The following is a 15,871-nucleotide window of genomic DNA, read 5'->3' as shown; positions in this document are numbered from 1 at the left end:
GATTTATTTTATTTGTATCCTAATTTCTTAAGATGTAAGCTTAGCTTTTTGGGTTGAGATTTTTTTCTAATACAAGCATTCAATGCTATACATTTTTCCTCTAAGCACTTCTTATTTGCATCCCACAAATTTTCATATGCTGTATTTCCCTTTCACACTCAGTTTAAAATATTTTCTGATTTCTGTTGAGACTTCCATTTTGATTCATGGATTATTTAGAAATGTGTCCTCTAAATTCCAAATACTTGGAGATCTTCCAGGTATTTTTCTATTGATTTCTAGTTTCATTCCAATATGGTCAGAGAACATACTTTATGGGATTTAAACTCTTTTACAATTATTAAACTTTGTTTTATGCCCCAGAATATGGTCTATCATGGTGAATGTTCTATGTGCACTTGAAAATAATACGTGTTCTGCTGTTACTGGGTGGACTATTCCATAAGTGCTCATTAGATTCATTTGAGTGATGGTAATATTCACTACTCTATCCTTGATAATTTTCTGCCTACTTGCTTTACTAATTCCTGAGAGAGACAAGGTGAAGACTCCAACTATAATGGTGGATTTGTCTATTTTTCCTTTTATTTCTAAGTTTTTTAAAATTAATTAATTTATTTTTTTTAAGATTTTATTTATTTATTTATTTATTTATTTATTTATTTATTCATAGAGACACACACACAGAGAGAGAGGCAGAGACACAGGCAGAGGGAGAAGCAGGCACCATGCAGAGAGCCTGACATAGGACTCGATCCAGGGTCTCCAGGACCATGCCCTAGGCTGCAGGCAGCGCTAAACCATTGCCCAACGGTTTTTTTTTTTTAAAGATTTTTTTTTTTTTTAATTTTGAGCTGCGTGTCTTTCTAAGGAACTCCAGAGGGAAGCATACATGATCCTGGTTATTGTCAGCTTCTCCAGGAAACAGAACTTGCAGGTCAGGCATCATCATTCCTAAGATGCCAGCCCTCTTTCCTTGGGAAAGTCTTTCTTTCTTTCTTTCTTTCTTTCTTTCTTTCTTTCTTTCTTTCTTTCTTTCTTTCTTTCTTTTTTCTTTCTTCAGATTTATTTATTTATTTTAGAGAGAGAGAGAGAGAGAGAGAGCATGGGTGGGGGATGGGACAGAAAGTGAGGGAGAGAATCTCCAGCAGACTCCCTGCTAAGCACAAAGCCCTAGACTCCAGAGACATCAGGCTTCATCCCATGACCCAGAGGTCATGACCTGAGCCGAAATCAAGAGTCTGACGCCCAACCAGGTGTCCAAGGGAAAGCTTGCTTCTGAACCTTGCTCTTGGTCCTCTGACTTCAGCCTGGCCTCTTGAGATTATTCTCTCATATTTTACTTCCCAGAGTCTCCTAGGATCCTACCTCTCTTGCCCCCTCCCCCCCAAAAAAAAACCAAACTTCCTTTCTCTCCCTGTTCAAATTTCCTAATATTTAACAAGCAGAGAAATTTAGTTTCTTTGAGTCTTGGAGCCTCATTGCACAACCTGAAGGTCCAAAAATAAAATGTCCCCAGGATGAAGAACACTTTGCCCCTTAGTGAAGCTTTCTTTTCCCCGGAATTCAGAAGCAGCTGGGCAGGTTTTAGGTTTTTGTTTTTGTCTCATTCGTTTTTATTTTTCACTTCCTGTCCCACTTCAATAGTAGAAAGACAGGCAGTGTAAGTTTTGTGCACTACTTATCAGAAAAGCAAAGTGTACAACTGTCTTTCTCTGTTGTTCTGCTCCAGATGTATGGTTAAATGCTGCTCACCTTCTATTGCTTGCTAGTTCACAAGCACACCTTTTCTATGCCTTACTGTCTTGAAAAAATTTTAATATATATATATAATTGAATTCTCAGAACAAATTTAATGCCCATTTGTGTCAAGACAGACCAATGCATAAAAAAATTTATTAAGTACTCTTTGGTTTTATACAAAAGAAGATAAACAAAAAGACACTTTTACTTTGCATTCTTATAGTCTTAAAATACTATATAGGAGGGGCGCCTGGGTGGCTCAGTCAATTAAGCATCTGTCTTTTGCTCAGGTCAAGATCTTAGAGTCCTAGGATTGAGCCCTACATCGGGCTCTCTGCTCAGCTGAAGGGGTCTGCTTCTCCCTCTCCCTCTGCTCCCTCCCCTACTCATTCTCTCTCTGTCTCTCTCAAATAAATAAATAAAATCTTGAAATATATATATATTTATATATATGTGTATATATATTTATATATGTGTGTATATGTGTGTGTGTCTATATATATATATATATATATATATATATATATATATATATATAAACATCACCAGCTCAGAGTTAGATTTCCTTAAAGCCATGGCTACCCTATAACTTTATACTGCAGTGGGCAGCAAAGATCTAAAGAGGAGAGACAAAGCCTTTCCAGAAATGTCTTCACTAAAAACACTTACTTTCCACACATCCAGAATAGTTGACTAATGCATTCTTTCCACTTATTTTCCCCGCTTCCACTTCCAAATTTGAGAAAAAGCTTGCCCTCCCTTACCCAAAATTTCAGTTTTGCAGTTAAAATGGCATGAATGACTTTAGTTAGGAGTAAAAGGCATTGCAGTGAAAGAGCTACTAATTATCTTCTCACCAAGCTTTCAGAAACTCCACCAGGGGGCTCATCCATCCCTACCAAGCTGCCACAGACCCCGAGATTATGTTGTCTATGCTGGCATTAGAAATTCCCTCACATGGTTCCCCTCCCACATCCCCTGAGTAATAGACAGTGACGACAGGAGGCAAGCTGTGTAGGTAACTGAAAATGCCGAACTACTGGTTTCATTTCAAAACACATGACCTACAAAAGAACAAACAACCAGCCACGAGTGTGGCAGATGAGGGCTCCTAATGCCTACCAAGAAAATTACATAAAGACAGAGGAAAGTGTAGAAAATCAAATTGGACATACCAACGAAATTAACCACGTATTGGCACTCATCACCACCATCAATCTTCTATCTCAGTGTCCCTCCCTCTGATTCTATTGCCAAGAAAGCCTCCACTAGTTTGTCGGTCTCCTATATCACATGGGATTGACCTGGCCTGGAAGCTCTCAAGGAGATGTTCACAGCTGGTGGCAAGAAGAACTATGGACCGAGGTGCTGGCACTTGCCCAGCAGACACAGGGGACACAGTGTTCATGTGGTCTGAAGGGGCAGGCTGGCAGAAGGGTGCAGTGTGAGCAACATAACCTTTTCCTACAGGTAAAACAAATCATCTCCAGCTCGGGGAACTGGAGCATTGGTCAACAGTGTGTACAGATCATCAAAGAGTGAGGATGAGCTTCCAGGTACAAATCCTGGCCGGTTGGGCTTTTTGGGGCTGCCTGAGTCTGGGAGCTCTTCTGTTCCTCCTGTGTCACCTTCTCAGAGAGACCTTCCTTAACTTCTCTTTCTCAACTAAGTACTTAGCTAATGCATGGATGAATAAAGCAATGGAGCGCACACCTGAGTTGAGTTTCCTCCTTTGTCATGGGGAGAGCCAATGGGTCTTTGCAGACCTTCACTGGGCCCCCACAATGTGCTGGCTCAGAAAGGAGCTCTGGGGGTGCAGTGGGGAGACAAAGAGAGGAGCCAAGGTGAACTTTCCTGGCAGGAGAGGATCCCAAGGATGAGAGACAAAATACTAAAAATGCCTGACATGGAGTAAGCTCTTGATAAATAGGAGCCTTTAGTGCCTCTTAAAAGAAACCGCAAACTTGGAAATCTATGCGAATGAGACAAAGAAATTTTCTTGTGCTTGGAACATTTCAAGGGTCCTCATTCTATCCAGGACTTTGCTTCTCTTTTTTCCATGCACAACTCCTCCCACCTGCATCCTCACCCCCTGGACACATTTGAAATACAATTCTGTTCACAAAACTTCTAATTTGGGATGTGAAGTGATGTTAATGGTAATAATAAATATAATTAGTGCTTGAGTAGGACAACAGGAAAATAGGATGGTTCTGGACTTGGAGACTCTTTTAAAAAAAGAGTCTCAAAAAATTCCCTCTGGGGCAAAGCGGCAGCTCAGAGCCTACTCAGAGCAGCCCCCCATCAATGGTCCCAAAAGCTCTTCCCCTCCAGCTATAGGGAAAAGCCCTGCAACCCACCAAGTGGGCCACTGCAGGCTGGTCTTGGTGGTGACAGGTCCAGGAGAGAGAAATAATGTCCTCGGTCATCGGTGGTGGTAACAAAAAGAAAAAAAGCTCTGGTGGAAGCAGAATTTGGACAACTAAAAGGAACACATCAATGGCATGTTCCAGAAAAGGAAGGAGATGACAAAGGTGGCCTGAAGAGGTCTATTTGTCCTTAACCCTAATCAGGCAATGCTGGGAGGCGAGTGGGGGCACAGGGGTTCTCGATCCCGTTTATGATGGGGGGGGGACACTCTACAGGGAGATCTGTGCTTTAACTTGAAATGCCATTAAATTGCATTTTAGGGGCACTTGGCTGGCTCAGTGGGAAGAGCATATGACTCTTTTTGTTTTTGTTTTTGTTTTTGTTTTTAGCATGTGACTCTTGATCTCAGGGTTGGGAGTTTGAGCCCCATCTCGGTGTACAGATTCCTTAAAAAAAAAAACCTAAAAACATTTTTAAATAAATACATTGCACTATCTTAAAGATTGCATTTATTTATTTGAGAGAGAGATAGTGAGAGATAGAGGTAGCAAGAGAGTGAGCACAAGCGGGAAGGAGAAGGAGTTATGGGGCTCCATCCCAGGATCCTGGGATCATGACCTTAGTGAAAGGCAGATGCTTAACCCACTGAGCTACCCAGGCACCCCCTAAATAAATTGCATTTAAAAATAATTTCAAAGATGTCATTTAAGCAGTATATGTGTTTAATTAAAACTTCATTTTGTCAGTGCTAAGTAATTCAAGGACTAGACTTGTAACAACCCTCTAAGGATATTGGTCACGACCCGGATCACCGTTTTCCAAAGAGAAGTCTGTGGGTTCCACGCCCAAGGTCTGTCTCCAAAGCGTCTTCCCCTCCCGTCCCCACTGTGCGGCCCCTGTCAGGCCACCACCTGGGTTTCCTGGCCTCCAGCCCCCATGCAGCTGCCAGGGTGCTCTTTCTGAAAAGCAGAACCATCCAGGCCATTCCCTGAGCTGTACTCCTTCCTGGGCTGTCCCGCCACCTCTAGAGTCAAAGGTGCATTGTAAGCATAACCCCTTCAGAGTGGGGCCTTCAGAGGCCTTTAGAGTGTTTCCTGCTTCCAGGCTTGCCAGCCACCACTTTGCCCCGGGCCCTTTGGGCTCAGCCACAACCTGCAGCTCTCCAGCAAGCCTTCCCACCTTTCCCACGCTCTTCCCTGTCCAGAAGATTCTGCCTCCTATTTCTCAGTCCCCAAGCCCCCATGTATGTCCTTCAGCCTCAAAGATAATCTCACCAAAATCTTCCTTTTTTAAAAAAGATTTTTAAAAATTTATTTACTGAGGGAGAGAGAGAGAGAGCGCGCGAGAGAGAGCTAGCATGAGCAGGGGGGAGGGGTGTAGGCAGAGGGAGAAGCAGACTCCCGCTGAGCAGGGATCATGCTTTGGGGCTCCACCCCAGGACCCTGAGACCTGAGCTCAAGGCAGAGGTTTAACCAACTGAGCCACCCAGGCGCCCCCAAATCTTCGCTTTAAATTCCTCAAGCAGGGGATCCCTGGGTTTGGCACCTGCCTTTGGCCCAGGGCGCGATCCTGGGGTCCCGGGATCAAGTCCCACATCGGGCTCCCGGCATGAAGCCTGCTTCTCCCTCCTCCTGTGTCTCTGCTTCTGTGTGTGTGTGTGTGTGTCTATCATGAATAAATAAATAAATCTTAAAAAAAATAAATTCCTCAAGCAGCTGGTTGCAAATTCCTCCAAGTGACCAGAGTGTACTACAATCCCCTCTATTATAGCATCTTTGATTGAGGGTGTGACTTTTTATTTCATTTCTGTATTTCTTTTTCAAGATTTTATTTATTTATTCATGAGACACAGAGAGAGAGGCAGAGGGAGAAGCAGGCTACCTGTGGGGAACCCGATGTGGGACTTGATCCCAGGACCCCAGGATCACAACTGGAGCCAAAGGCAGATGCTCAGCAGCTGAGCCACCCATACATCCTATCATTTCTCTATTTTTTTAAAGATTTATTTATTTATTTATCCATGAGAAACACAGACTGAGAGAGAGAGAGAGAGGCAGAGACATAGGCAGAGGGAGAAGCAGGCCCCTTCCCACAGGGAGCCCGATGCCGACCGGATCCTGGATTCCGGGATCACGACCTGAGCCGAAGGCAGGCGCTCAACCGCTGAGTCACCCAGGCGTCCCCATTTCTCTATTTCTTCAGAGAATATGAGTTCTTTGAAAACTTGTCTCACTTAAAAAAAAAAAAATTCCCAGTGCCTAGCATTGTGCAAAGCAAAAGGTAGCTTCTTCTTGGGTGGAATGAGTGAGTGAGCCAATGGTCCCCTGCAGGTGCCGCAGCGCTCCTTCTGCAAAGCGAATCCGACCACATCTCTCTCTGACCTACCTTCCTTCCTGGGCTCCTGCTCTGGTGAGGAGTTTACAAGGGAGCTATTAACAAACAAGAATTCAATGAACCAAACAAACAAAAACGAAATGGCCGCAGAAGGGGAGAAGTCCAGGGGACTCTGACAAATTACTTATTTTCACTGAGTTTCTGTTTCCTCATTTGTGAAATAGGAGGGCTGCCCCAGGGTGAGCTCTAAAGGAATCTTCCAGTTTTCAAATTCCAGCTGGCAGGGCTCCAGGAAGGACAGTTTTCTGGAGTCCTGGCAGCTATAACCCAAGTCTTAGCACCATCTAGTGATAAACCGGCTCAGTAGCAGCAAGGAGGAAGGCTGGAGAATGAGGACCATAGGCAGAGAAAGAAACCTCGAGCTTATTTTAGGAGGCAGCAAGAAATCAGGTCAAATGTGAAGTAAAGCCAAGAGGCCCAACTTGGGAGACTTTGAGTCCTTCCTCCTGGTGTTGGAACTAACGAGCCATGAACAGGTGAGAAGCGGCCAACCGGGACCCTTAAAACACTATCAAGGCAACAAAACAACGCCTGTGTGCTATGGTCCTCTTGTTCTTTTATTAAGTTACTGCTTGCTATCTCAGTGGAAATCTTTTCCTTGGGAGGAGATGTACTTTTGAAGAACCTATGGTGTGGCACTCTAAAAGTCCCCCCAAAAGTACAAATTATTCAATTCAAAGTTTATATGAATTTTTGAAATGTCTTTTTTTTTTTTTTTTAAACCTTCATCAGAGTGCAATAAGAAATGTTAAAATTTCTAGGTGGCTCAGTCAGTTGCATGTCTTGCTCCAGCTCCGGTCATGGTCCTAGGGTCCTGGGATCAAGTCCCACATTGGGCTCCCAGTATGGAGCCTGCTTCTCCCTGTGCCTGTGTGTCTGCCTCTCTCTGTGTGTGTCTCTCATGAATAAATAAATAAAATCTTAAAAAATTAAGATAAAATAAATTTAAAAATAGAAACCTGACTGATGGAGGATGACACCGAGTCTTTGCTCCATGCTCTGTCCCTGCGGCCAGGCTCCCGAGATGGCATTCTGGGCAAAGCAAACAGTTAGAAGCTTCTTCACAGACACTCGAGCGAAGCAGGGCCTTTGAGTGGGGAGCAAGACTAAGCAGTCCTACATCTAAGCCATCTCTGAAGGCAGATCCCATTGGAGGGCGTAATTCCATTTGCCAAAAAACAACCTACATCTGCAGAGGGCCTGCTTCTAGAAACCTGTCCTTATACATCCTACCTCACTGGGGTGCAGTAGAAGCCCACTAGCTGTTTATTGGCTGGCAATGACTTACATCACTGAGATGCAGTAATTATTATTACACGCACCCCCCCCCCCCCGCTGCGCCGGACACATATAGTGTGACATGGCAACCAGGACCATTTCACCATAGTGACCGTATTTTCCAAACCCAATCTGAAGCCATGTGCACAGACAAGGACTTCTGCGCACACAGATGTGGAGGGGACGCAGGGACTGCCCGTGCACATCACCTCCAGATCCTGCCTTGGGAAATGTATAATCTCGAAGTGTCTGGAAAAGGCAAAAACTGCAGATGGGGGGCGTCTAGGTGGCTCAGAGGTTGAGCATCTGCCTTCAGCTCAGGTCGTGATCCTGGAGTCCCGGGATCGAATCCCACATCAGGTTCCCCGCAAGGAGCCTGCTTCTCCCTCTGCCTGTGTCTCTGCCTCTGTGTCTCTCATGAATAAATACACAAAATCTAAAAAAAAAAAAAAAACTGCAGATGGAAAAGCTAGTTGGTGTTTTCCGAACTGGAATCAGAATGAAATGGGCAGGGTTTGGAGGCAGCTTTGAAGAAAGGGGGTAAGCAGCCGGGCACAGTTGGCTCAGGCATTAGCAACATAGAGGAATGTTGCTTTTTAAGAGCCATGGACTCAGGAGGCAGGTCTGGGCCTGAGTTTTTTATTCTACCTGCTGTCGAACATACGCCCTAACCTGTAAGCCGACCAGAGGTACCTCTTTTACTTCCAACACAGTTACATAAAAGATGACCCGTTCTACTTAGATCAGCTCAAGTTTACCTGACAAATCTGAAACGAGGCTTGGAAAACAGACTCCAAATAAAATTTTAAATTCTAATTGTGTTGAAATCGGTACCCAGAGCCCTGGGGGGGCGGGGGGGAGGGAAGGTCCATTAGCTCGGTACCAAGTCATCAGCTTCATCATAAATTCCAAACAAGGGAAACCCCTGCAATTAATTTCATGGGGATTTAACATATATTAGGTGATTGTGAATGTTACCTTCCAAACAGCACCCATTGAAATGTAAATGTGTTCTTTATTCTCCAAACTCTCCCATTATTTTCTTCCCGAAATTCCATTTGGAAACTGTGTACATCCGCAGATGTCACAGTCATTACCTCCTTTTTGTTGATAAGTATGCTCGAGGTTTTCATAAGAGTTATCTTTCCTGTAATGAATACTCAGCAATCCAAGCCTGCCTTTCAGCTAGCTGGATGTAAGTGTCTCTTGATTAATGGACCTGTCAGCTCCATCAGTGGCTATCATACAACAAAAGCTCAGCCTGAAAAATGTCACTTCTTATCCTGGTCGTCCAAGCATTTCTGGTTTACAAGCTTTGTGCACCAATCAGACATACCTAGGATTTCATTTTGGGTTTGGTTGATCATAAGGAAAGTTACATTAAAGTAGATAACTGAAGGATTTAATGTCACAGGACGATTTCTTTTGTTCAAACAATGCAATTTCTACGATGGAGGGTTTTCCTTTTCTTTCTGGTTTTTCAGTCCTATCTGCTGAACTGCTATCTAACCACTTAAATCAATGTATAGATCAATATAAACAACATCCATTTTTTTCCCCCTCAATTCTGCCTGGAGTTAGAGCTTTGCAAGACTAGAACTGCTTTGGATGAAAAAAAAAAATCAAGTCCTTAAATGAAATTATTCTGCTTTAGTAAGTCAAAGACATAGAATCAGTTAAAATTAAGGGTGTATGCTGTGAAAGTCAATTTTGTGTGTGCTTTTATGTTGTTGGATTCCATTTCAGTGCACGAATCAGAGCTCTCAGATTATAAAGGGACAGAATCATGGGTGACTCCAAGCTTCTAGATAGACAATATTCTTTTAATATTTTTTCTTTTTTTTTAAGATTTTATTTATTTATTCATGAGAGACACACAGAGAGAAAGAGAGAGGCAGAGACACAGGCAGAGGGAGAAGCAGGCCCCACGCAGGGAGCCCAATGGGGACTCGATCCTGGGATTCCAGGATCATGCCCTGGGCCGAAGGCAGGCACTAAACTGCTGAGCTACCCAGGGATCCTCCTTAATATTTTTTCTAAAAGATTTTGTTTTTAAGTAATGTCTATACCTGACGTGGGGCTGGAACTCACAACCCCAAGATCAAAAGCCTTATGCATTACGGACTGAACCAGCCAGGTACTTGTAGATTGACAATATTCTTGAAAAATTATGTAACTTTCTACATAGGATAAATTTCAAGGGGATTATGAAGACCATTGGTCCCAAAATTATAAGAGAGTGGATTACCTCAATGTGTTCCACATTATAAATAAAAGCACCAAATGCCATGCTGCGGGCCCCCATAATACAAGGAAGGCAAAAAACTCTTTCAATGTCTGGGGAGAAAAAATGTCTGGGGGGATAGATAACATAAAACGTAGGTCTCAAAGGAAACAAGGACTAGTGTAGGGTATAAAATTTCCATAAGTATAAAAATCTAAAATGTTCCTAAATAATAAGAAATGATGGGGCACCTGGGTGGCTCAGCGGTTGAGCATCCGCCTTTCGCTCAGGTCATGATCCCGGGATGCTGGGATCAAGTCCCACACTGGGTTCCCACAGGGAGCCTGCTTCTCCCTCTGCCTGTGTGTGTCTCTGCCTCTCTCTCTGTGTCTCTCATGAGTAAATAAATAAAATCTTTTTTAAAAAAGTAATAAGACCCTCAACTGAATACAGTAGAGTAAGGCTCATACACTGCAAATACACAACTTACATGGAGTATGAAGAGATTTAAACAAGCTTTCTGCAGAAACTAAAGTTTATGCTGAAATAAAACCTTAGAGAAATCCATAAAGTCTCTGTAGCTGACCACTTTATTTCATTATGCCATTCTAATAGAGCAACCATCTCTTCTGCTAGATATTCCACAAACACCAAAAAGAAATTGCCAAGGAAAACAACTTCAAATCTATATGCACACGGAGCACTCACTGAGCGCTACTTGCTGGTGGTGCCATTTCTACATCCTATCGTTTGCTGACAAATTAAGAGGAATATTCTTATTTTCTTTCATATTAGCAACCTCATACAGGTACTGTTAGGCTTCTGCTGTTTCCAGTGGGTGGGTGCCCTTGTTTTCCTGGTAAGCCAGTCTGAGAAATTCTGTGATTCAGCAAGTGTTATTCCTGGTTTCGGTTTAATGTCTTTAGGGGTATTACTCACATCTGGAAGAATTACCCCAGGTTGCAATGGATAATTCAAATCTGAATCATACAAAGTTTCTAATCTCCTTGTTAGTCTTCAAAAAGTTCTTCTCCATAGTTACCATGTCATGTTCCTAAGGGGTAATTTAAAAGGGGCTCTACCTGTATCCTCAGTTCTATCCTTGTAAGTAAATGTAGTTTCTGATAGAATGTGAAATATTATTTTTTGGTACAAATTTTTGTGGCTCATACTCTTTCCTGGCAGCTTTCTTCCCTGGTAAAAGTGCTGTTCATTATAATTTTTAAAATTTATTTATTCATGACAGAGAAAGAGAGGCAGAGACAGAAGCAGGCTCCCATGACTCCGGGATCATGCTCTGAGCCGAAGGCAGATTCTCAACCGCTGAGCCACCCAGGCATCCCTGTTCATTATAAATTTGCCCAAAGTCATCAATGTATTTTCCTCCGTAGAACTAAGGTCAATCTGATTTTACAAACTTTTGCTTTTAAACATTTTAGGCTTATCTGTGGAAATTTTCAGTCTTATCTGAATTATTCTTTTGGACCTGTCTGGAAACAGTTCGGGTTCTTTTTTACCCTTTCTTTAAGGAGCAAAACGCTTTGTTTTTAGATATTTGGAAGTGTGAAAGGCGGGGTTGACCACAGCAGTCTCTGTGTACATTGCTACATACATTGGCTATGGGGAAATACAACTTCCCTGGATTTCTTGGTGCTTGTGTAAAAGCCCTGGCCTCTGGAGGCCCTTCCAAGCTGTGATAATTAGATCTGTAGTCATTTATCTAGCTAATTGCTCTTCTCTGAGAGGATAATGAAGTTCCACTATCTCAGGGAGAGGGCCAAATGGCTCCAGTTGGATCTAGGACCCTAGGTGAAGCCACAAGGCTGCAGAAGTCTACGGTGCTATCTCTGTGGGTAGATAGTCACATCAAAAGGAATAAAGTCCTAGAATGTGCAGACTCCACAAGCGGGTAAAAGCAGAGACACGGGGGGGCGGCTAACTCCTGGAGAGACTATTTACATACCAAAGGGTTGGAGTTAGGTTTCAGATCCATTTGGTATCCAAGCAGAGTCTTTCAAGAAGGAAGGGGGGCTATCTACTTCCTTCCTGTTTGTTTATAAGCAAAGAAGCATTATTTTTCCCTTGCATAGGACATTTGACCCCTGGCCAAGGGCTAAGGTCTGGAGGACTCTGGGGTGGAGGTGACATATTTATTTTTTACTTTAAGGCAGTTAATAAGAGATCTGTCTCAGATGCAGAACACCTTGTCTACCTACACATTCAGGTTACAATTAATAACAATAAACATTAAAAACCAAACACTGACAGACTGGGTGATCTGACTGGGGCGGCAGAGGGGGGTCCTTTCCCTCCTGCAAGAAACATGACCAGCTCTGGAGAAGGGAGGGAGTAAGGTGTCCAATCAAAAGCTTAGTCCTGCCTTTCCAGGCTGGGGGTTCCTGAGGTCAGCAAAGGAGGCTGCAGGCTCTGTGGTGCAGTTGGTCTGCACTGAGCGGATTGCCAGATAAGATACAGGATCCCCTGTCAAATGTGAATTTTGGATAAATAACAAATAATTAATAGCATAAGTATATCCCAATATCACATGGGCCATACTTATGCTTTAAAAAAAAAACCCTCCATTCATTCTTTTTTTTTTTTTTTAAGATTTCATTTATTTGAGAGAGAGTACAAGTGGGAGGGACAGAGGGAGAGGAAGAGAGAAATTCAAGCAGACTCCATGCTGAGTGCAGAGCCTGAGGCCCGGCCCTATCTTACCATCCTGAGATCATGACCTGAGCCACCCAGGCGTCCCTTTTTTTTCTTTTTCTTTTTTTTTTCTTTTTCTTTTTCTTTTTCTTTTTTTAAGATGTATTGATTTATTTGAGAGAGAGAAAGAGCATGCAAGTGGGAAGAAATTCAAGCAGACTCCACACTGAGTGCAGAACCCAATTCAGACCTCTATCTCACATCCTTGGGATCACAATCTGAGCTGAAACCAAAAAACCGGTTGGTTAACTGATTGAGCCACCCAGGTGCCCAACCCTCCATTCATTCTTTTTTTGAAATTGAAATTTAACTGGCCATCCCATACTTTTATTTGCTAAATTTGGCACCCTACCACAATGACAGGGACCTCTTAGAGATGCCAATAACTCATGTGCATTGAAAGAATACATTTTAAAGGGCCCTTTTAAAAGACGAAGGGGGCCGTCCTCTTCATTTGTGAAGGGTTGTTGGAGGAGATTGTGCTCAGATACCAAATCCAGGAAATGTGGACATCTATAATTTACGTGTTAGGGCTAAATGTGTCCCCCAACCCGTTCATGTGAAGGCCTAACCTACCAGTTTGGAGATGAAGCCTCTGAGGACATAATTAAAGCTAAATGAAGTCACACGGATGGGGCCCTGAGCCCATAAGCGTAGTGACCTTAGAAGAAGAGACACAGGAGAGCTCAAGCTCTCTCTCCACATGCACAGAAGAAAGGCCTTTCGAGGACCATGGGAAAGCAGCCATCTGCAAGCCCAGAAGACAGCTCTCACCAGAAACCAACCCTGCAATCTCGGGCTTTCCAGCCTTCAGAACCCTGAGAAAATACATTTGTCATTTAAGCCACCCAGTCTGTGTTTTGTCCTGGCAGCCTGAGCTGGCTAAGGTGACACAGGCACAGCGCCACAAGTGTCTGCAGAACTTTTTTTTTTTTTTTTTTTTTTTTTTTATTCATGATAGTCACACAGAGAGAGAAAGAGAGGCAGAGACATAGGCAGAGGGAGAAGCAGGCTCCATGCACCAGGAGCCCGACGTGGGATTCGATCCCAGGTCTCCGGGATCGCGCCCTGGGCCAAAGGCAGGCGCCAAACTGCTGCGCCACCCAGGGATCCCCTCTACAGAACCTTCTTACCGCCACCCTGGAGGGATTGTTTTATTTCTTCCAGCACAGAGACACAACTTCGAAGGCCTGGAAAATAGTAGAAAAGTGCTTGGCACATAGAAAGATCTTTTAAAATTATTGAATGAATGAAAGTTACCCACCTGAGGTGGCACTGCGGGTCTGTGGCAGAGGTGGAGCAGGGGCCTCTCAACTGTTTCCATCTCTTGCCCAGGAGTCCCGGTCCCCTGAGGATGAATCCCTTTGCCTGTGTAGGTTTGGCTTTCCTCGGCTCTCATCTGGGTTTCCTAATTCCCTTTCTGATCACCTCACAGCAGCACAGTGGACAAAACTAATCGAATGAGAAAGCTGAGAACCTTCAAGAGCAATCACCTGTGTTCTGAGCCTTACTTGTTTTGTTTTTAAAGGTTTTATTTACTTATTCACGAGAGACACAGAGAGATAAGCAGAGACACAGGAAGAGGGAGAAGCAGGTTCCCTACAGGGAGCCCGATACGGGACTCGATCCCAAGACCCCGGGATGATGCCCTAAGCCAAAGGCAGACAGATGCTCAACCACTGAGCCACCCAAGAGTCCCTGAGCCTTACTGGTAAGAGAAAACAGTGAAAGGCACCAGTCTAGAGGATCAGTCAGAAGGAGGGTCTGTCCCAGGGATCTTTGCTGTTAGGTCCTTCTGCAGATAAGGGCGGAACTGGAAGAGCAGGAAGGGAAATGTACCTTGATGCCCAAGTGCTCCTCTGGGGTAAATCACTGCCTTCCACTGGGTTTCCCATCCACAGAGAAGCATTTGAATTTGATCTTGGTCCAAATGCCCTCTTCTCTCCTCCGCTCCCTCCTCTGAAGGTCTCTTCCTGATGTTTGAATTTAGAAACCATAGAAGCCTGGGCCAGACCAAAGTGGGTGGGAATCATGCCCAGAGTGGGTGTTGGCCTAGATCTTGAATTTTAAACAACCAGGAAACTCCCAGAAGTACTTTTGTCAGCATCAGTGAGGTTTCTTTTATCATGAGCAATGGAAGCTAACTCTGGCCGACCTCAGCCTAAGGCATATTTATTCAAATACACGAGGTAGCCCGTGTAATTTAGGCAGAGCTGAAGAGTGGGCCAAGGAGGCAGGAATGTGGATAGTGACGAAGACCTGAGCAATTGAAACCAACGGTGTGTGTGGGCAGGTGTCGGGGCTCCGATGCACCTGCTCCCTCTCTCTTTCCCTCCCCATCTCAAGGCCCTCCCAGCTGGATGTTTTCAGCCACAAGTAAGAGATCCTGACTACAAATGGCTTAATAATAAAGGTATTTCATTGCCTCAGGGTGCTCAGGTGGCTCAGTGGCTTAAGCACCTGCCTTCAGCTCAGATCATGATCCCAGGGTTCTGGGATTGACCCCGTATTGGGCTCCCTGCTCTGTGGGGAGCGTGCTTCTCCCTCTGCCCTTCCCCCCTGCTCATTCTCTCCCTCTCTCTCAAATAAATAAATAAAACCTTAAAAATAAAATAAAGGTATTTCATTGTCTCATGTAACAAGTCTTCTGGAGATGAGTGGTTTGGGATTGGTGTGGCAACTCAACCCTCCTGCAGTCTACATCATTGATTCCTTGGCTGTTCCATCACAAAATGGCTGCTGCAGCTCCAGATATATTCCACCCATAAAGATGGGTAGCAGAAATAGGGGGTGTCCCTTTTTATTAAGGAGGCTTCTCATAACTCTTCCTTTTATAATTCTTCGCTCCTGGGGCTGGGCATATTGCTGCACAAAGCCAAATCAGGGCTCTGTTAGCAACGAGGAAGGGCAGTAGCTCTCGTGATTCAGATTCCCTGGAAAGAGACCCCATGCATGATGGAAAGGTGTTTCAAAAAGGAGCGGGATCCTGTGGCTGGAAGAAGGGAGATGAAAGCTGAGTGCCAGAAGGACATATCTCTACTTCTGCCTTTGGCCTTTCCAGGTATCAGGGGCTATTCCAGCCTAGGAAGGACAGGCTCTACAATTTGTGGGAGCCAGTACAAATCAAAATGTGGGATGCCTTATTCAGAAATT

At 44.0% G+C, this 15,871-nt stretch overlaps 1 long non-coding RNA gene across 1 annotated transcript; it reads right to left on the bottom strand.

Annotated features, from left to right (window-relative positions):
* Window positions 1-13,631: 13,631 nt before the first annotated feature.
* Window positions 13,632-14,740, bottom strand: LOC140633006 (uncharacterized). The gene is made up of 3 exons (XR_012030637.1): window positions 14,558-14,740; window positions 13,983-14,086; window positions 13,632-13,908 (listed from the first exon to the last, which is right to left on the bottom strand). It is a non-coding gene; the product is annotated as an uncharacterized lncRNA (long non-coding RNA).
* Between the last annotated feature and the right edge of the window lie 1,131 nt (window positions 14,741-15,871).

This window comes from Canis lupus, chromosome 5 (genome assembly GCF_048164855.1).
Source record: "Canis lupus baileyi chromosome 5, mCanLup2.hap1, whole genome shotgun sequence".
In the NCBI taxonomy this organism is placed as follows: Eukaryota; Metazoa; Chordata; class Mammalia; order Carnivora; family Canidae; genus Canis; species Canis lupus.
The sequence above is the reverse complement of the archived record's forward strand: the minus strand, read 5'-3'. Positions and strand labels throughout refer to the sequence as shown.